The sequence below is a fragment of the Macrobrachium nipponense genome, chromosome 3 (assembly GCF_015104395.2).
Source record: "Macrobrachium nipponense isolate FS-2020 chromosome 3, ASM1510439v2, whole genome shotgun sequence".
NCBI lineage: Eukaryota > Metazoa > Arthropoda > Malacostraca > Decapoda > Palaemonidae > Macrobrachium > Macrobrachium nipponense.
Window position 1 is genome coordinate 13,962,908 of NC_087202.1, and position 23,196 is coordinate 13,986,103.

Below are 23,196 nucleotides of genomic sequence, written 5' to 3' on the forward strand. Positions count from 1 at the left end.
CATACAACCATATGAACTCAATTACCAAAAAAAAAACAAGGGAAAAAAAAAATCTAAGGGAAAACTACTAAGGTATATTTTTTTTCCCGCTCCCTGCCCAGCACCGAATCCGCCGATACGTACGGGCCTAACGCGAAGCACTCGTCATACGTAATACTGACGTCTTTTAGGTAGTGGTTGGCGAATACTGAATTACATCTCCAGAATGTAGTTTTCATCAGATTCTGAAGAGACATATTCTTCTTAAAGGCCAAGGAAGTGGCAATCGCTCTTACTTCATGAGCCTTGACTTTTAGGATCTTGAAATGTTCCTCATTACAAGCTTTATGTGCTTCTTTCACAACACTTCTAATGAAGAAAGACAGCGCATTTTTTCGACAATGGTCTGCTGGGGTCCTTTACAGAGCACCATAGTCTATCCTCAATGCCCTTAAGGGTTTTCTTCTTCTGAAGGTAGTATTTTAAACTCCTAACAGGGCAAAGAGTTCTTCAGGTTCTTCCCCTACTATGGCAGATAAACCACGAACCTCAAAGTTCCTTGGCCACGGATTTGAGGGGTTCTCATTTTTTGCCAAAAAACGAAGGAAGGAAGGAACAAACCACGGAATCTCCTTTTTGAAACCCCTACCCTTCCTTCTAGGGCATGAATCTCACTAACCCTTTTAGCTGATGCAAAAGCCATGAGAGAGCTTTCCTCGTGAGATCTTTGAAGGAGGCTAAATGTGGTGGTTCAAACCTAGCGGACCTCAGGAAACGAAGAACCACATCCAGATTCCAACTTGGAACTTCGCTCGAGGTTTTCTTGGAAGATTCAAAAGATCTTAAGAGATCATGAAGATCTTTGTTATTCGAAAGATCTAAATTCCTATGTCTGAATACCGCAGCCAGCATGCTTCGGTATCCTTTGATAGTAGATACTACCAAACCGCATTTTTCTCTGAGGAAAACTAGGAAATCTTCTATCTGAAAGTCACAGAGTACTGGAAGAGGAAAACTTCTGGTTCCTGCACCAACGGCGAAAGACGTCCCACTTCGACTGGTAGACTTTAAGTGTCGAAGGTCTTCTAGCTGAGGCGATAGCCTTAGCAGCTTTTGTCGAAAACCCCTTCGCTCTGACAAGACTTTTGACAGTCGAAAGCCAGTCAGATTGAGAGCGGGGAGGTTTCTGTGATACCTGTCGAAGTGGGGTTGTTTGAGCAAATCTTGTCTTTGTGGAAGTGCTATTGGAAAGTCCACCAACCATTCCAGTACCTCTGTGAACCAATCTTGGGCGGGCCAGAACGGAGCTACTAGCGTCATTCTTGTCCTCTCCGAGATAGCAAATTTCTTGAGGGTTTGTCCTAGTACTTTGAAGGGGGGAAAGGCGTAGACGTCTAGCCCTGTCCAATCTAGGAGAAACGCATCCACTGATACTGCTCCTGGGTCTGAGATCGGGAGCAGTAAAGTTCGATTCTTGCGTTCTTTGCTGTTGCAAAGAGATCGATGTGAGGTCTGCCCCATCTTCTCCACAGGTCTTGGCATACTTCTGAGTGGAGGGTCCACTCGGAAGGCAGGAGTTGATTCTTCCTGCTCAGGAGATCGGCCCTGACGTTCCTTTCTCCCTGTACGAATCTGGTGAGAAGACTGATCTTCCTTGTTTGAGACCACAGCAGAAGATCCCTTGCTGTTTCGTACAGGGAGAAGGAGTGCGTCCCCCCCTGTTTTTTTGATGTACGCCAAGGCTGTTTTGTGTTGTCCGAATTGACCTGCACTACTGCATTTCGGACGTGGGGTTCGAAGGCTTTCAATGCCATCCAGACTGCCATCAACTCTTTCTTGTTGATGTGCCAGGACACCTGATCCCCCATTCCAGGTGCCTGACACTTCTCGTCCCGAGCGTCGCTCCCCAACCTGCCTCCGATGCGTCGGAAAACAACACATGGCTGGGGTTCGGCATGTAGAGAGACATTCCTTCCACAAATCGAAGTGGTTGTTCCACCACTGAAGGTCTCTCTTGATTTCCCTTGAGATCTTGAAGGAGAACTCCAGATCTAGGGAGAGACGCCTCCAGTTCTGGTATAGGAAGAACTGTAGAGGCCTGAGATGCAACCTTCCTAGAGAAAACGAATTGCTCCAGCGAGGAGAGTGTCCCCAGCAGACTCAATCCACTCCCTCGCTGTGGCATGCATCTTTCTCTAGGAAGGTCGTTATTTTCTCGTAGCAACGAGCTATCCTCTCTGGCGACGGAAAAGCCAAAACCCGAAAAAGCCAGAGAAGCTATCCGAATCCCCAGATAGATCCTCTCTTGACTGGGGATTAATTGAGACTTCTTGGAAGTTCACCAGAAGTCCCAGCGAACTTGCCAATGTAAGGGTCTTTTTGAAGGTCCTCCAGACATCTTTCTTGAGACTCTGCTCTGATTATAGCCAGTCCGTCAGATAAAGCGACACCCTCACTCCCTCCAAATGTAGCCACTGCGCCACGTTTTTCATTAACCCAGTGAAAACTTGGGGTGCAGTTGATAGGCCGAAGCACAAGGCCTTGAATTGGAAGATGTTTCCTCCCATCATGAATCGTAGATACTTCCGTGAAGAAGGATGGATCGGCACATGAAAGTAAGCGTCCTGAAGGTCTAGAGACCCCACCATCCCCCAGTCCCCTGGACGAAGAGCCGCTAACACTGAGGAAGTTGTCTCCATGGCGAACTTCCTCTTTTCCACAAAGACGTTCAGGGCGCTTACATCCAACACCGGTCTCCATCCTCCTGAGTTCTTCGGAACTAGGAAAAGTCTGTTGTAAAAGCCCGCAGAGCGGGGATCTTTCACTGTTCTATAGCCTCTCTCTAGCATGAGATCTACTGCTAGAGAAAGGGCTTGATTCATGATGGGGTCCTTTGTACTTGGCTACCAACTCCCTCGGAGTTGTCGTCAATGGTGGTCTTGACGAGAAGGGAATGAGGTATCCTTTGCTGACAATCGATAGGGACCAATTGTCTGCCCCTTTGTGGGCCCAGACGTCGGCAAATTTCAGTAGTCTGGCACCCACTGATGTCTGGAGTCCTTGACCGCTATTTCTTCCCTCTGACTGACTTAGAGAAGGTTTTACCTCTCTTAAAAGGTCTAGTCCCTCTGGTTGCAGAACCTCTGACAGCGGGTCCTCCTCGAAAGGGCTCCTGTCTCAGAGGAGTCTCTTTCTTGGTCTTGGGTTGGAAGACAGAGCGAGGTTTTCCTGGCCGCCTGGGCTAACATGTCCTGAGTAGCCTTAGCTGAAAGGGCACTCGAGACATCTTGGATAATTTTCTTGGGAAACAAAGAAGCGGAGAGAGTTGAGCATACAAGAGCGAGGCCCTTTGCGCATGAGACACTGCCTTCGTGAGAAACGAACAGTAGACCGACCGTTTCTTAAGCATCCAAGCTCCAAAAACAGTGAGGAGACTTCACTCGATCCGTCTCTCACTGCTTTATCCATGCAAGTGAGTACACAGTTAAGATCTTCAGGAGACAGAGCATCTGGGGTCTTGGTCTTATTAGCCAGAACACCTAAAGACCAATCAAGGAAGTTGAAAACTTCCAGGACTCTGAATATTCCCTTCAGTAAGTGGTCAAGTTCGTTCATTCCCCACGTAGTCTTGGCGGACAAGAGGGCGGACCGACGAGCAGAATCCACTAATGAAGAGAAGTCCGAGTCCGCAGACGAAGGGAGAGCGAGGCCTAAAAGTTCTCCCGATTCGTACCAGAATCCCAATGTGCCGTCAGTTTAGACGGAGGGAAAGAAAAAACCGTCTTCCCTTTCTCTTCCTTAGAAAGGAGCCATTCCCCAAAACCTCTCAGCGCCTTCTTCATGGAAACAGTCAGGTTTCATCCTTACACAAGACGAAACCTTCGACGTCTTCGAAGTGGAGAATAACGAAAGAGGAGAAGGGGGAGCCACAGGAGAAAGGATATCTCCAAACTCTTGCAGGAGTAACTCTGTAGTTTCTTATAGGAGGAAACTGAGGCGTCTTTTGGTCCTTCTTCTTCTGAGGGGTCCTGTTCCTCCTGAGCTGAAGAGCCCTCCTGATCCTTAGAGGCGCGACTATTCTTAAAGGAGTCTCTAGAGGAAGTTAGACGTATACGTCTTGGAGACAAAGCTTCCGGCAAGTGTCTACTTGCAACATCCTTCTTGTCTGGAGGAGTGCGTCTCCCAGATTCTTGAAGCCTAATAGGAGTCAGGCGGCAGTCAGGTGCAGAGCGCCTGTTTTGAAGAAGACTTCTATCAGGCTCTTGGGCGCCTATCCAAAGGAGAGCGGCTACCAAGGCGAACGGCGCCTGCCATACGAAAAGCGCCTACCATGGCTTATTGGGCGCCTGCAACCGAGGCGAGAGAATCTCTGGCGACGAGCGCCTACTAGGTGAGCGCCTACCAGGGGAGAAGCGCCTGCTAGGCTCTCGGCGCCTGACTCGAGGCGAGTAAAAGTCGGGAGAAGAGCGCCTGCCAGGCGAAACGCGCCTAACAAGCTCTTGACGCCTGTCCAGCGAAGGGCGCTTGTCCAAGAGGAGGCGCTTGTCAAACCGGAGATGGAGGCGAGACGAGGAGCGGCTACGAGGTGAGTAGTGCCTACTAGGCTCTTGGCGCCTGTCAAGGGGAGCGATTCCCTGGGTCCTCGAGAAGAGCGTCTGTAGGGTGAGGATCTCCACGCGCAGTTTGCTCCTTGTCCGAAGGAGAAACTTGTCTGTCAGGCGAATGTCGCTTCGACGCAGATGTGATCTTGTCCGATAAGCAGAAAGCCTCCTGCGAGAATCTGAACGCACAGGTGAGCGCGCCGCTTCCGTCGAATAGCGAGAGTCAGGAGAGGGAGCCTGGACTTCTTTACAGGAAGCGAGACGTCCTTCCTACGACGAGAAGACACGCAAAGAGAGCAGCCAGAGCCGAAATCTGCGCCTGAAGGTTAGCCAACACCCTTGCAGGAGAATTCACAAACTCGTGAACAGGAGACGAGGCTCGATCTCCGTTCGGGAACGATACTCCTGAGATCTCTTACGCTTCTTCGCTTCCACCTCAGGCTCCTCCGAAAAAACTTCAGGCTGGAAGGGCGGGCGCAGGGAGCGTTCCAGGCTCTCTTCGAAGGGCGCGAGGCTTCCGAAGAGCTCCATCCTCTTTTAGGAGAAGGCGAAGGGCGACGACGAGAAGCACTGGCGCAAAATTTCTCTCTTGGGAGCGATCCAAGGTAGCCTGGGAACGATCAACAGGAGCTACCGAGGGGACGCCTGACCGTCAGGGGATGCTCCCTAACCTTCCTGCGGCTTTCGACTTTTCCCTTTTTTCCTCCTCCACTGGGACTGGGAGTCTGGAAGAGGTCTAGGCCTGGAAGCATTAGGAGACCGATCAGACGCACCCTCCACTGCCACTGGGTTCACTGCACAAATCACTATTGGAATCACTCTTACCTTCTAGTTGCTTGATTGATTTTCCTCTCCATACTGCGAATGGTGGCTTTCATTGAGGCCACTTCCGAAGGCGCATCTTCGGCTTCGGTGCAGGGAGCAGGAGCTGAAACTGACAAAGGAGCTACTTCTAAAATAGGATTATCTACATCCAACTCGCTAATACGAGATCTACTACTGCTCCCTGGAAGAAGCTTTCCTAACTTTATCCTTTTCAAGCTTCCTCAAGTAGGAAGACAAAGACTTCCATTCATCCTCATTCAGCTTTTCACATTCATTACAAGGGTTATTAAAAGGTGCATTCATTCCTCTACACTTCAAACATACCGTGTGAGGGTCTACCGCAGCTTTCGGTAGCCTCACCTTACACTCAGTCATACAACAAACTCTAAACATAGCAGTTTTCTTAGTATCAACATCAGACATCATGAATCCAAGAAAAAATCCAAAGAAAAATCCAAAGAAAAGTCAATAACTGTCCACAAATCGCGAATGCCAGGCCAAAAAGATCGGGTACTTCACCAAAAGGAAAAGTCCGTAGAAACAATCCAGGGCGAAAACGAGAAAAGAATCCAACTGTCAAGAGGTACCGACAACAGGTGTGGTCGACACCGACGACAGAAAAAATCTGGCAAGAAAGGTATGATGGTTCTTACACCCGCCTCCCAGCGGCGGGTAAGGTAGATCACCTGACCTACCTGTCGCGTTAGCCGCGAGTTTTGGAATTTCTGTCCGTGACGTCAGAGACGTAACGCTAAGTAATGATGTCTGACAGGTAAAGGTTTCATGTAAACAAAACTGGTTGGAGGCACACAAAGCAATGCTGGCATGAAGTGTCAAACCACCTGTGTGTTTCGGCACTTTCTCGACCTGTCTCTCAACCAGACCAGAGAGTGAACTCTACTTTGCTAGTTCATGGTGCCCTAGATTCCGCAAAATCCCAAGCACTCGTCCAAGCACCCAATGCTCCCAAACCTTATGCATAACAATCAACGGGAGCTGTTTCCTCCCGAGTGTCCAAAGAAACACAGGTTCGCTATTTGCAAGGGTCTGGTACGCATCCCAACAATACAGGGGATCCACTGTTTCTATCAATCAGTATAGTGTACTACACATTCCTAATTCCACCATTGGAAAAATCGTCTGGCTGAAATCTAAAGCTAATTAGGATTCCATTATTGAAGCATGTACTTAATATTTCAGATGCTATATCAGATCCATATGCCAAGATGAAGACAATGCTGATGGCTATTTTAGTATGGTATGTCCCTTGGCACACTGTTACTTTCAGTATATAAAAGTGATATGGTTGTTGGCCTGGAAAACAAGATCATTCTGTATGCTGATGATATTATATTTGTGGGTGTAGTCAAGTCTCCACTTACATGAAATGAAGCTGCCCTTAGCCTCATTCGGAACACGAACCAGATTCGTGAATGGTGTAGTTGATGGTGAATGGGGGCTGAACTTCCAGGAAAACAAAAACTCCTGAGTAGTAAATCTCATACAGATTTTCCACCCCATCCTCCCTTCCAAGTCAAAGGGTCTCTGCTGAATGAGTCTGAAGTTTTTATTTTTCTAAGTGTAACTTTGGCTCACATCTTACTTTTGAGAAACGTCTCATGAAAGTGTCAGCAAATGTAGCACAAAAGTTAGGTACTGAATGAAGGCCTCATATATTTATAAGTGATAAAATCAATGTAACCTGTTTTAGGTCATTTGTCATTCCTTTACTAGAATACTGTTCTCTAGTATGGAGGTCTGCATCTGCCAGAGATTTATCTCTTTTAGACAGTGGTTTGTGGTGGAGGTTTCTGTTTCCTAATATTAGCAGTTATGACTTTGGACCATCGACTGATGGTCTCATTTGTCATTTTTTTCATAAGTTGTATTTCAACAGAGAGCTTTCACATTCAGAATTGATCCACAATTCTCTTTTCCTGCTGAAAGCAACCGTATCTGTTGAACAGCAGCACGAATATGCAGTAAATGTGCCTCACTGGAGAACTTGTCAGTTCCAGAATCCTTTGGTCCTCACACCGTTGGACTGTGGAAAACTCCCTAAGGATGTCGTGCAACTGGAACTTCAAAAGTTCAAGAGAAGATGAAATGCATTAATACCCTAATACTCGTTGCGTTTTCATAAATTTCTCTCTATTTCTTATTCATTTTTCTAATGAGCAAGATCTCTTCTTTCTGTATTTCCCTTTACCTCCTCTTACTTCTTCCTAAAATACACTATATTCTTTATTCTTTGTGGAAGCTTGATTTTCAAATCAATGGCTCCTGTGGGCTTGTTCCATATGAATAGGGTTCATCTTCTGAATAATAATAATAATAATAATGTGAAATACTCATTAATTGGATTTTTATGTGCACTGTACATATTTGTTGTACCTTATTCATATTGCTAAAGTTGTCATAAGATTGTTATGTCATAATTTATGGGGGAAATTACCATAAGGGTAGCACAGCTAAGCATGATCATCGTTCATATACTAAATGATAGGGAATAAATATTGATTGTAGGCTTGTTCAGTTAGGTTATTGTCAACAGAATACAGTTAACCTGTACCAACTAAAATTTTTGTAAATACAACTATTAGGAAATCTAAGCATTGGTTGTATGATTTACTCCCCAAGATTGCTTTAGTAAAACCAATGCTCTTGCTCCATTCATCTTTAATTAATGAGCACTGGTTCCTAAGAAAAAAAAAATTATAACTCCCCTTCTCTGTAGTGTTCAATAAATTTCACTGATATATGTACTGTGTTATATTTCCAACCTTAAATCGCCTTACAATTTGCTAAAAATTACAGATTTTTTCAAAGTGGATGCCACATTGAAGTACACATCCAGCTATTAGTGTCTGTTAAACTATGGCACTCCTACAGTTAATATATGCCGAAGACCACAGTGCTAAACTTAAGGGGTTTGTTTGGAAAAAATACCATCAGTAGCTATCAATGAATACAAATTCCTTTCTTTTTATCAAAGAAATTTAAAGTCTTTAAAAGAAATACACTTATAAGTGCTTCCAATCAGTTCACGAGATTTATTTTTTTTTTTTTTTGCATCACAGGCCTAATACATGAAAAAATGTTTGGTAAAACTGACAACTACTACTGCAGCCTGTTTCCTATTAGTAGCTGACCAGAATATCCACTGCCTTTTGTATTTGTTTGTGCTTAAGAAGTTTACTGTCTTTTCTTTATTTTTGTGCTTATGATATTTACCATGTTTTGTTTATATATGTCTTTTCTGTGCTTGTGATATTTACCGTTTACTTGTTTATATTTTATGTTTGTAATTATAATTACTTGTTTATATTTACTGCCTCTTGTTTATGTCTTATGTTTGTGCTTACAATACTTTTTAATATAAGTTTTTTACTTTTAGCTCTAAGTGGCTGGCCCTATACACTGCATCCACTTTACATACAAAATTACCAAACTGTAAAAGGGAGCAGCAGTAGTCTTTAGTTGTACCGAAAATTTATATGTTAAATAAGAATAAGCTATTATGGTACACAAAAATAGTGATACCAAACATGCAACCTCACTTAAATCTACCCAAGAAATAGGTAATGCTCTTTATTGTTAATAACTTTTCCCACACCACCACATTCTACAGTCCAAAAGCAGCATATGGTACAATTAGGCATACAATTATTATAAACAGCATGGCTTACTTAATTTTCATTATACAGAGTAATCAGCCTACAAGAGAAAGCACAATAGAGCCTTCATCAAGTTGTACAAAAAAAAACAGGTACGCCTAATTCCCTTACGTATATATGTTGGAATGTACCCACATAGGTCTAAATGTTATCCAGTTTAAAATGACATATCCACCAACTCAGTAAATCTGCAAAGCAAATTTGTGAAGGCCTCTAAGTAAGTACCAACATTAGGCCTATTCAGAACATGAACCTAATTCATACGGAACATGCCCACAGGGGTCATTGACTTTTAAACTAATTTGCAATAAGAATACAACTGTAATCCAAGGCACACATAATACTACATACATACAATATATATAATATCTATATAATATATATATATATATATATATATATATATATATATATATATATATATATAATATATATATATATATATATAATATATATATACATATAGATATAATATATATATATATATATATATATATATCTATATATATATATATATATATAATCTATATATATATATATATATATATATATATATATAATATATTATATATAATATATATATATATATATATATACTATATATATACTATACTATATATAATAATATATATATTATATATATATATATATATATAATATATAATATGATACATACATATTTCAACATTTTGCCTAGTGACATACAAATGTTCTACAGCATCCACAGATGACACAAACATACTACGCCCCTCTCATTCAACAGGCTAACTATCAATTTACACGGAAATTGGGTACCATGCTTAATACCTGTCGTATCCGTGGTTACGTTTTCTTGCAGGGTAATTCTAAAGAATAGGTAGTTCTGCACGAACTGCAAGGAACGTAACCGCGGATACGACATCCACTAGGGATTGGGGCGTCCAATGTATTTCTCCGTTTTTGGTACTGGCCCCTGGGCGTTAATTACAGTCGTCAGAATAAATATTACTTTAAATTCTTGTTCAGTAAGTACAACAACATTGGAAAACGTCAACTACCATAGTCTAGGCCACCGCGGATTGGTTCTGTAGAAATACCAAAATAAAAAGTTTCACATTCATAAAGTTAAGACAAACAGGTAGTAACAAAAAGTACACAAAAGGAGGTAAATAATCTGATCAGTGATTGGCAGGAGCCAGGTCATGGCAGTAGTCTTAAAGTTTGACCCATGGTAGGCTACACCTATTCATTCTGAATTTACACTTGTGATATTTCGCTCTGAACTTAAAAAGTCAACATTGCTCTCAGATATCAGTAAATATGAAACTAGCCCTATGCAACATTGCCTGGGCCTACGTTCTTGTCAACTACGTCTCCCTTAAACGTGTTCCAACTTACATTCCCAAGATTATCAATTGGTTTGATTGATTGATTATGGAATTTAGGGCATAGCCCAAGCGCTGGGACCTGCAAAGGTCATTCAGCGCTGCAGTATTATATGATTAAATGAAATGAATTTGATGACCTGCTTGTGCCAGAAGCGAGTGGCGAAGCTTATAGCCTAACCTAATAGTAGTGAACTTTCCCATTCGTAGCCCTACGATTTCGAAATACCAAATAACTTAAAGTCATAATAAAACTGGGTACCTGAATTGTAAAAAAAAAAAAACAAGATCCCAAATGGGAATGACCGCTACGCTATTCCCAGCAGGGGGAGGGGGAAGCTTCTCCCCTACCCCCCCGCAACCCCCCGATCTTTCATTTGACCGAATCGTGATGAGACCGTAACGGTCAGGGTAATCCTAAGCCTATACAGACCCGTTCGATGACGTTTCCTAGCGCCATTCACGAACGAACGAGAGTAAATCGAGACCACGAAGAGATCCGAGGTAAGATTTCTAAGCGGGGAAATTCTGCTGCAGGAGGAGGAGGAGGGATGATCAATGTTTTTCTTCTTCTTCGCCCACAGCAGCAGCAGCAGCAGCTGAGAAACAACGGCTCATTTCCCGCTTTCCCTGAGCCATTTCCCACCGTGGCTCCTCATTTCCCACTTCCCCTCGTCACTAATCACTCATTTCAAGAGTCACTTGAACATCAGGCCGCAAACAACCTCAAATAACCTAGAATAATCGGCATAAATACCACCAACCGCTTCGACAATACCTAGACACACCACTGACCCGAAAATACTGAAGGTTCAAAATCCAGAAGGCTTGAGACCAGGCCTCTGATTGGTCCGCTGCCCCACACTCCCGTATTCTCGAACCAATCAGGGAATTCGTTGCTTTGCTCCTTCGCCGATGGCGAGACATTTAAACGTTCTTACTCAGTGCCGCGAGTCTCTTATTCAAACCCTTCGTAAATATAACTATAAATTTAAATGTAAATATCAACAAAACGTTATTAAAATCTATTATTACGTATAAATAATAGTCCAAAGATACCATGCGGTTTCTAAGTCTATACTATTACGGTGAAATCCACATCAGCAGTTTTTTACTGGGCTCTATATCAATACTACTGTTTACTGTTTTTTTCTCTTGGGTCCTACCCCTACCTCACCGATGGCGCTCTACTAGACCCGCAAATTCAATTCATCATAGACATGATAATGCAGGAGACATATCCATAGCCAATTCTGCACTGTCAGATTGATCAGAAAAAAGAAAGTCTTAATTTTTTTTTAAATGACTTGATATTTTCAATCCTGATGTCGAATGACAGCTTATCCGAGTGACAGGCTTACACCTGTATTATTTAAGTTGCATTAGCTCCTCACTGAAGCTCGAATGATGTTTAAAATATGTGTAGTGACTAGCCAGGATATCAAGATCGGGTGTTCAAAATATTTCAATAACTTGCTGCATATTATGCAGCCAACCGGTGGAATTATCCCAAGGATAGAATTCATTTTATCTTTTCTAATAACTCATCTCTTCTTTTATGTATTTCTTATTAGTTTCTGTTACGTACTTCTAACTGAAGACCATATTCTTTGACAGCTTCAATTTTCAGCCTTCTGAGGAATGGTACCCTAGAAAAAGAACAATAAATTGTAACACTATAACAGATATGCTAATCTGATCTACTGTTTTTACAGCTTAATCATAAATTACATTCATTCTTGGTAACTCGACTAATAGCCATTATACTAGTTTTATTAATATTGTGTTAAATCCAATAACCACATTACTCTCGCCTGTTTCCATACAACATAAACATTTGTTAAATCACACGGTTATTGATTTTTAGCACACTTATGACTTTTTAATAGAATAGGCCTAACAGTAACGAGAACAATACGGAAGAACAGAATCATCTTTTGAAACATAAAAGATATAAGGAAACGAAAGAGAGAGAGAGAGAGAGAGAGAGAGAGAGAGAGAGAGAGAGAGAGAGAGTCAAATGCCTGCAGTGATTGTAGCAAGGGTGGCAGTACGGTACGGTACGGAAAAAATATCGCAAATGCGATAACTTTAAAATATCGCACCGTAAAGTGTGTGGGTGTGTGTCAAAGAGAGAGAGATATTTACTAGATTGACATTTTCGAGTAGGTTTACCATTTTATTACATTCTGGCACTTTCAGAGCCAGAGGTGAAGGCTGCAAAACTTTATTAGGCTTACGATTTGAGAATGGAAGGAGGAAGGTCCACTAGAATTGCAATTATTTTCGTTCCTGTTAGCAGGTGCAGCCCTTTTGAAACTACATAATGTACACATTTGCATTTTTATCATATGATTATAATAATCAAAGCAATGAACCCATAATAGGCTACAGTAATAGGAAATACTAAAGAGATATTAACATTGGCCTCGCATTTCATTATGAATGGACTATAACTTCCACATCTATATGAACAAAAAACCTCATTATCATCATTCGCTGATTTTTTATAATGAACTTTAATTCACATTAATAAACATAAGTCCTTAGATAATATCCTAGGTAAAGATTTTTTTTTCAAATAGCTTCCACATACAGATGAATATAAAGCTTCAATAGTTTCACTGATTAGTCAGAATTCACTTTATCATCCATATTCAAAATACGCTTAACAGATAGCTATAAAGATATTCATTCGTATTTATGTAAGTAATAGATTAGTTGTTGTTTTTTGTTTTTTTTTTTTTTGATTGGTGTAAAAAGTATGAAATGTTTTAAATTTCATTTTCAGAAGACCACGTAAGCATTAAGCAATAACCAATAACGGATTAATTTCATAACTGAGTTTCAAAATAAAACACTGTTTCACAGTCGGTTCGATAAGAAAGATTTGAACTAGACCGAACCGGCTTACAACGCCAATCGCCAATGTTCATCACTGCAGCAGAGCAATGGAACAAGAGAGAGAGAGAGAGCTCACGGAAGTGTAACAGCATTAAGAGAGAAATGCATCGGCGCATTTCTTCTTCTTGTGAAAGAACCTGTAGTCTTAGAACTTTTCATTTTATTGACGTCAACTCTCTCTCTCTCTCTCTCTCTCTCTCTCTCTCTCTCTCTCTCTCTCTCTCTCTCTCTCTCTTGAATTGATTTTTCAACCTTTGTCATTGCAGGGGGAAGTATAACCGGCACGTGATTCATTGAACCGTTCAAGACTTTGACAGCTCCGGCGATCTATTTTCTGACCAGTTATGCTCACTGTCATATAATTCTCTCTCTCTCTCTCTCTCTCTCTCTCTCTCTCTCTCTCTCTCTCTCTCACACACACACACACACACACACACGCACACACAGTTGTCCTTGCCGATGAATACTGACAAACACTGAAAGAATAATAAACAAATAACTAAATTAGAAGGCGGTGTAGCATAAAGTATACGTAGGCCTAACAAGGGCGTGAAAGCACATCAATAATAACAGGAGAACTCTCCCAATGAGTAAAATAAAAATGGACGATTTTCCTCTAATTAACAATTTGCTTTTTTTCCCGAATAAATGGAGAGTATTTCTAAAATCTCAACAACCAACCGCGGCCTCTCTCTCTCTCTCTCTCTCTCTCTCTCTCTCTCTCTCTCTCAACAGCTGCTTCTTGAGAACGTGATTGCCAAATTGGCAATTATTAATGTTAGTCCCATGGCATCTAATTTGCGTTCATTAGTAGCGTAATGCTTAGCTGAAAGGATAATGAATATTACCAAACCGCTTTTGAATTACAGCTGCCCTAGTTAAAGATTCGCCAGTGAAATTACTTCGCTCTAACTTCCGGAATTAACAACCTCATTGGTGGTACTGTCCGCTTTGGTTAACCTATAGTCTTGTATACCGCGTTTTGTTGACGTAAATAATGAGTATTTACATAAAGTGAAAGATCTTCACGATTTGAAATCCTATATTTCATTCAAGACAATCGCTAATTTTCAGGTCTAGCTTCTGGAAAAATATGTCCATTGGAAATTTGCATAGTCACGTAGGCCTATAGGCAACAGCGATGAAGGTGAGAGTTTTGCTGGTCCTCTCTTCTCTCTCTCTCTCTCTCTCTCTCGTCAATGTTTTCATCGATAACCTGGTCACTAAGCAGGGCTAAATGACGGAAAATCCCAGTCAGTAAAATGAGGGACGAGACTAAAAACCACAAACAAACAAGGTTAAATATAATTGACGTACTGGCAACTGTCACGGGTGGATTTATAGTTGCCAGTTAGCCACTTTATAGATCGTCATATGGCAATGTCAGGTGCTGTTGACTTTTTTTTTTTTTTTTTTTTTTTTTTTTTTTTTTTTTTTTTTTTTTTTTTACCTTCGTTGTTATTTTGACATTGAGCGGGTAGAAATGGCGGTCACGTATTTTCCTAAATGGCATGACGAACTGCATGACAGAGAGAGAGAGAGAGAGAGAGAGAGAGAGAGAGAGAGAGAGAGAGAGAGAGAGATTCTGCTCATAATCGCCTAAATAAACATAAAAAGAGTTTAGCACATATCAACAGCTGAAATTTCACGACAAACTCATAGTGTTCAGCTATAGGCCAATGACCAAGACAGAGAGAGAGAGAGAGAGAGAGAGAGAGAGAGAGTCTATGCCATTTTTGGCTATTTTGGTCAATGCCAATGATAACGAAAGAAGCATAGATATAAGTAACGAAATTAAGTATATCATATTATTAAAAATAAAGTTCTTTTGTTTATAAAAATAAATATCTACATAAATTAATATTGAGATATAAGTATCAATGTATTAATTCATGAAATGTTAAGATTTCATGGGTAACAAAATATATAATGTACAGAACAATCAATAATATAATAGATTTGTAAATTTATTATATTTAAGTTTATTGTTCAGAATACATAAACCACGAAATAAAATAAATAACAAAAATAGCTAATACTTAACTTTAACAAATAAAATAGACATAAATCAAGTACTTAATTAAAGATAAATTAAAAATACATATACGCACGATACACAACTTTCTATGAATATCTCAACAAAAATACGCGCCTCTTGCCCAGACCTGAAGAGAGCAAGAAAAATGGTTGCGGAAAAAAACCAGGTCCAATACCCAAGTGAACGAAGCGATATTTCACATTGTTACATTTTTATCGGTGGTATAAAAATAGCTTTTATTTTATTTATTTTTTTCTTTTAGGTCAGCAATTCGGAACAACAGGCCTTGCATATTTATGCGTAATATAAACTCTTTTAAATGTGGAAAAGGATAGGACAACTGCAATGCGGCAGATGGTAATTACATGACCGAGAAGCACAAGTGTATGTATATGTATATATATGTATATATATATATATATATATATATATATAATATATATATATATATATATATATATATATATATAGCTTGATGATAAATAACAGTGCAAGACCAGGAAGAACATTCTTTTATTAAACGAGATTTCGAGGCTTAAAACCTCAGCTTTTAATAAGACAATTCATTTTAATGTAATTTTTAGTGATTTCTCATCCTTGTCATTTTTCAGCCTGAAGATGAGGTTTTAAACCTCGAAAGCTCGTTTAATAAAGAATGTTCTTCCTGGTCTTGGCACTGTTATTTATCATCAAGCTAAGATTTCCAAGTAGCCGCCCAATTACTGAGACTATATATATATATATATATAATATATATATATATATATATATATACATATTGAAATCAATGGAATCATATGCAGAGATTATCTTTTTGTTTAGACTTTGAATCAATCAAGTTCTCAGGAATGAAGAAAGATTATTCAAGTTTGCAGGAATAATCTTTACTTTATTCCTAAGAAGGTTACCTGAGGAGAAAAGAGGTGTAGACTGATTCAGAGCGTAAATAAAAGATAGTCTCTGCATATATCATATACATATATATACAGTATATAAATAAAGGTTTTTTTGCCACGAAGGAAAAAAATGGAAAAAACGAGTTGGCCCCAGTAAAGGGTCCGAATAGGACGAAAGTACTCGGCCAACTCGTTTTTTTCATTTTTTTCCTTCGTGGCAAAAAAACCTTTATTTATACATAGCATCACGTTTTATATACTCGTGATCAAGTTATTCATACAGATATATATATATATATAATATATATATATATATATAATATATATATATACTAAATATACCTATATATATCTCATCGAGGTAATGACAAGGAACAGCATTATATCAAGTACATTCTTTTTTATTTCTTTTTTTTTCCGCCAGAAAAAAAACACAGCATATCTAATCAAATTCAATGAACGCCATTTGTAGCTTGAAACTGAATCCCATCATAAACCCCTTGAAAAACGAAATAAAACTAAACACTGGAGACTTAACTTAGACTTCAAATCCAATTAAAATGCACTAAAAATGAAATGACACTGAACCTTAAGATTAGACTAAAGTATGATCTGTGTAATTACATCAAACGCCAAAACAACTCGGCCTTTCTGTATCTTATTCCTCGCAAATTATTTCGTAAAGCAGACCAAAGTCCGTAAGCGATAAATAGAATAGAACAGAATAGCCAAAGGCCACGCGCTGAGACCTATGAGGTCATCCAGCGATGAAACGGTAATTGATTGTTCAAGGGGTTGAAAAGTAAGACGAAAATAAAGCATATGAACGGAGGTACAGTAAATGTAATATAAGGGGTTGCAGCTATATACGGGCCAAAGGGACGCTGTGAAGAAATAACTACAGTGCACTGCATGAGGTCCACTGCCGGCAATAACCACCTACGGGACTCTCATGGCGATAAACAACTGAATAGAGGTTTGCGTATTAAGAGAAGGAATTGCTTTTATTTGGTACAAAAAATAGACTCCAAGTGAGACAGGCCGTTTTCATCATGCCCTTGGCCTATAACTGGACAAACCACAAAGCACACACCGCCCCCTGCCCCCCAAACGGTGAACCTGTAGGGATTCATTCTTGATATATATTCTCATCAATTATCTGTTTTCTTTTTAGCATTGTCAAAAACGTTTTACGACTATGTAGTGTATCTTGAGCCGCTGTTTCGTCGTCTATGGATATATTTATATATATATATATATATATATATATATATATATATATATATATATATATATATGCATGCGTGTGTGTATAATATATATAGACGTATATATATACTACATATACATATAAAGTTATAAATATATGTAATATATATATATATATGTATATGTATATATAGGTATACATATACGAATATACTATGTATATACTTATATATATTTTGATATAGACTTCACCATACCTTCGGAATAACATACAACCAAAGGGGAATTATAATTGATAAATGACTCAGTCCCGGCCAGAGTTTGAACCTGGACCTTGGTTAAGACACAACGACCAACAACTGACTTTGATCTCGTAGTTATCAAGAGGCAATAATAATAACAATAGATGGAAATAACATCTCACCCATATACAGGAAGAGCATATGAAAAACAAGACCATAAACTCCATAGCAAGCGAATGTCCGACACTTGCACAGAACCAGTACAAAAAGAGGCAAGATTCAGTAGCAAAAGCCCTCCACTGGAGCCTGTGCAAGGAACACCAGCTACCTTGCAGTAATAAGTGGTACGAGCACCAACTGAAGGAGTGATAGAAAACGATCAGGCAAAGATCCTCTGGGACTATGGTATCAGAACAGATAGGGTGATACGTGCAAATAGACCATACTTAACGCTAATTGACAAAATCAAAAAGAAAATATCACACATTGATGTCGCAATACCATGTGACACCAGAGATGATGAGAAAGAAAGAGAAAAAATTGATATGTATCAAGAACTGAAAATAGAAATAAGAAGGATATGGGATATGCCAGTGGAAATTGTACCCATAATCATAGGAACACACGGCACGATCCCAAGATCCCTCAAACGGAACTTGGAAAAACGAAATGCTGAAGTAGCTCCAAGACTCATGCAGAAGAGTGTGCTACTGGAAACAGCGCACACAGTGAGAAAAGTGATGGACTCCTAAGGAGGCAGGATGCAACCTGGAACCTCTCACTAAAAAGACCACCCAGTCGATTTGGATGACTGGGATACACAAAAAAAAATAATAATAATAATAATAATAATAATAATAATAATAAGATTAATAATAATAAAGAAGCCAATCCACAGTAATATAAGTGTATATATTATTTAAAGATAAATCTATACAGATAGCATTGGCGAATCTGTTCCAAAAGGGGAACCGAACAGATTCTCCAACAACAACGATAATAATAATAATAATAATAATAATAATAATAATAATAATAATAATAATAATAATAATATTCTGTTAAAAAGTTAAGCCAGAAAAGCGATTAATAAGAATAGAAAAGTTATCATATATAATTAATTCGCTAAACACCACCATTCTTTTTAACAGAATAATAATAATAATAAAAATAATAATAATAATAATCAAGATTAGGACTTATCAAACTAGGTTGATTCACCTTGAACATAATTCCATTTCTCTCTCTATCTCTGTATCCCTTATGCGTGCACAAACGCAAGCACACACACACACACACACACACACATTCACACACAGGTCAAAACAGTTTTTATATCTTGAAAGTCTGCAATATCATAAAGTGAGCTTAATAACATTGTGCCTCCCTGTCGAGGTACAGAGGTCCTTTACTCCTCCTCACACCGGGTGGGTGATAGTGGAACAGTCTCTCAGGGGATGTTGGTACAACTGGAATTTCCAAAGTTCAATCGAAGATACAACACATTACTAACCTAAAACAATTATCTTTGATTTCTTTGTACTTAAATAGATTAATAGTATTATTTATTCAACTTATAATAAATTCATTTATTTTATTTCCTTTACAAACTGCTCTCTTTCTGTTTTGACTATTACCTTCTGTTACTTCTTTCACATAAACATCATATTCTTTGGCAGCTTGAATTTCAAGTCAGTGGCACCTTTGGACTAGTTCCGTATGAATAGGGTTCAGCTTCTGAATAAAATAATAATAATAATAATAATAATAATAATAATAATAATAATAATAATAATAATAATAATAATAATAATTCACCCGGTTACACCGACACGAAATGGAATAAATGAAACGTACGTCGCAAACTGAAGTAGGAAAGTCACGCCTTAATTCGGAGGACAAATGCCAGCAGGCAAATGCGCATGCGCAGGTGTTCAACAGATGCGTTTCATCATTCTCTTCCTCAATCTACGAGAATTTCTAAGTGACTTGACGCTTCATGTCAATTGTATCCACACAACGATGACATTGGTGATGTCGTTTCACGACAATTTTTCTGTACGAAAATTCTGGAAATGTCCTGAGTTAAATTGCGTAAAGAAATACGACATTTTGGCAATCGTATACATAACGTTACCGTACTCTTTATAAACATACGTGCATACATCGTACTTACAAAAAGGTGGATTCAGGCTCTTATTACATTTTATATATACACATGTATATTTTGCCTATTATGCAATTTCTACATACATACGTACAACATATATATATTATTGTGTGTGTGTGTCATTGACTTCGACAGAAATTGTAAATATGCTAAATATGCATGTGTACATATAAAATGTAACAAGTGCATTGATCCATCTTTTTGTATGAATGATGTATGCACGTACGTAGATAAGAGTACGTTAATATTATGTATACAATTATATATATATATATTATTATTATATTATATAGTATATATATATATATATATGTATGTGTGTGTGTGTGTGTGTGTGTGTGTGTACGTGTATGTGTAACCGTTATATACAATACGTACACAGTAATCAATGAGAAACCCATCTCCCCACAACTCAGAACAATGAGTGAATATTTTTTTCTCATTCTTTTTTCCTTCCCCCACATCATTTTCAGATACGGAGACAATGGCTCTCTCTCTCTCTCTCTCTCTCTCTCTCTCTCTCTCTCTCTCTCTCTCTCGAGGTGGACCTCTTACTCCAGGTGCTTCAGACTCTTCAAACCCGAGGTCCACATTCAACTCAAACTCTACTACTCAGTCTCTCTTCAAGGGCGTATTCAAGCTCTCTCTCTCTCTCTCTCTCTCTCTCTCTCTCTCTCCTGTCCTTGCGAAAGAGAGTGGACTGATTTGAAAATAGAATTAAGGCCCAAGACCTAACACTGGGACCTATGAGGTCATTCAGCGCTGAATCGGAAAGTAACTGTAAAAAGTTTGAAAGGTGTAGCAGGAGGAAAACCTCAAAGCAGTTGCACTATGAATCAATTGTTAGGAAAGAGCGGAAAGTAAGATGAAGAAAGAGAGTATGAAAAGAGGTACAGTAAAAAGAACGAAAGAGGTTGCAGTTCGAGGCCGAAGGCACGCTGTAAATAACATTAGTAATGCCTACAGTGCGCCGCATGAGGTGCATTGACGGCATTATCCCCTACGTTGAGAGAGAGAGAGAATATGAAACGTAGCATCATCGGTTCCAGAATGACGTAAGTAAGTACGGAGCCTTAAAGGTGAGAGACCATTTCCATTCAAGAAGAAAGCCCAAGGAAGAAAGTAACATAAGAGAGAGACGCACACAGAGGAGATGAGATGCTGCCTTACTCGCATATGTAAATATATATATATATATATATATATATATATATATATATATATATATATATATATATGAATAACTTGATCACGAAGTATATGAAACGTGATGCTATGTATAAATAGTCCCGTAACAAATAACAGCATCATTTACAAAATTCCCTGTAAGGATTGCCCATCTTTTTACGTCGGTCAGTCAAGTAAAATTTTTATACGGGCTGCTCTACGAGCAAGAGCCCGTGCTGGCACAAGGTCAGCTTAATCTTAAACAACAACAAGTAAAAATTTATGTGTACGTATTAAGCAGCATACGTATCCAGTTAGAACAGCCTAGACTTCAAATGCACTGTTTATCCTTCTGAGCGAAATATCTCATTGTAATTGCTAGGTCTAATGATTATGTTTCAAGAAATTTACTGGAATCGGCAATTATACAAATCACTAATAAAAACAACCTAAATCTTAGTCTGGGATTGTACCATTTGGACCCATATATTTGTAAAATGTTTATGAAGGACCTTAAAATAAATGAACTACTAATTAATTAGTCCCACATGTATAGTTATTATTTCTCTCTCTCTCTTGTTTGCTATATTTATATCCTATTTTCGTCTTTTCACTTATTTTTTGGAACATTTTTGTAAATTTCATGGTACTAAGTTGTATATGCCTCCTTGTTTTTTCAAAATGTATTGTTTTCTGGGTGAATCATCTGTTGACCACGTGTGTGCTCCTCCAAGGTGTGGCTGCTTAAAAATCGCTAATCTTGCCCTCAGGCGTTTTCTCGTTTCTGTAGAGTGAAATCGACCTTATTGCCAATCTTGTAGTGTCAGTTTGGATATTAAGCCTACTTTTACCATGTTTTGCTTTGTATGATCAGTTGTGTCTGAGTAAAGGGTCGTGCCACACCGAAGTTCCTGGTTCTTTCGCCTTTCATTTTTTCTTCCGAGGCAAAAACCTTTATTTATATATACATACATACATACATACATACATACATACATACTACATACATTACATACATACATACATACATCCTACATATATACACATATATATATATATATATATATATATATATATATATATGTATACATATAAATATATATATATATATATATATATATATATATATATATATTATATATATATATATAAATAATTCTAATCAAACAAGGCATATCCGATCCGACCTGCAGCTTACTCGGGCGCGTGCTAAAATTAACGGTCAGATAGAGCGTTGTTTTACCCAAGGTCTAAAGAATACCCCAACGAAAATTAGTATAGATACGCTATATTCTATTAGAAATCATTTTTCTGTACTGTTTAACATGCACATAACTTATTTTTTACATTTTCATTCTATCAAATAAATCATAAATATCTGATCCTAAATTTCTATATCTTTAAGTAAACGCGAAACAGCTTTTACGGACCTTTTTATGCTTTCCTACCCCCAATATGAGCAACAACAAACAAGTTTGTAGGCGTACTCCCCGAGTAAGCGAAAAGCCTTTGTTATGACAGATAGCCTTTCTCACTCTCTTTTCAAATCCCGGCTACTTTCCAAAACCCGCCAACATTAAAACACAGGCATCAAACTCACAAAAATGAATATCCGAATGACTACTTGACCTACGTCCGTATGAAATCAAGATCACAGAGTCACGAGACAATGATAACCTTGGCCAACTAAACATAACAGGAAAATCACGCGAAGTTAATTGACAAGTAAAAGCGATTGCGTGCTCTTCTCCGGACTAGATTCTTAGCATGAATTAAGATCCCAATTTTCTCTTTCTTCCGCCAAGTAAATCGCTGTAGCAATTGATAAATCGACTCAGTACTAGGCATTTAACAATGTGTGGGTTTACACAAATTTTCCGACTCTCTCTCTCTCGTAAAATTTTCCGTAGTATAAGCACAATCGTGATATGTTCTCTCTCTCTCTCTCTCTCTCTCTCGTTATTAAAAATCTCGCTTGCTGTAATACAAGCACAAATGCCTTTAACTAGATAAATGTTGCTCTCCTCTCTCTCTCTTATCTACTTCATTTCTGAAGCTCTAGACAATTTGCATTCGCCACGCAAACATTTGTTTCTCGGACCTCCTATACGGCAATTGACGAAT

At 38.8% G+C, this 23,196-nt stretch overlaps 1 protein-coding gene across 8 annotated transcripts in view; it reads right to left on the minus strand.

Moving 5' to 3' along the window:
* Positions 1 to 23,196, minus strand: part of LOC135221632 (cytoskeleton-associated protein 5-like) — a 173,012-nt gene that overhangs the window by 133,451 nt on the left and 16,365 nt on the right. For 2 of the 8 annotated variants that reach the window (XM_064259307.1, XM_064259299.1), the window contains exon 1: positions 11,204 to 11,253. The exons of 2 other annotated variants lie outside the window; for them this stretch is intronic. The gene's annotated coding sequence lies outside the window, so the exon portion shown is untranslated. Of the gene's footprint in view, positions 1 to 10,879; positions 11,112 to 11,203; positions 11,255 to 23,196 lie in introns of those variants that run through there. 4 more of the 8 variants (XM_064259300.1, XM_064259305.1, XM_064259306.1 and 1 more) reach the window with 4 other exon arrangements.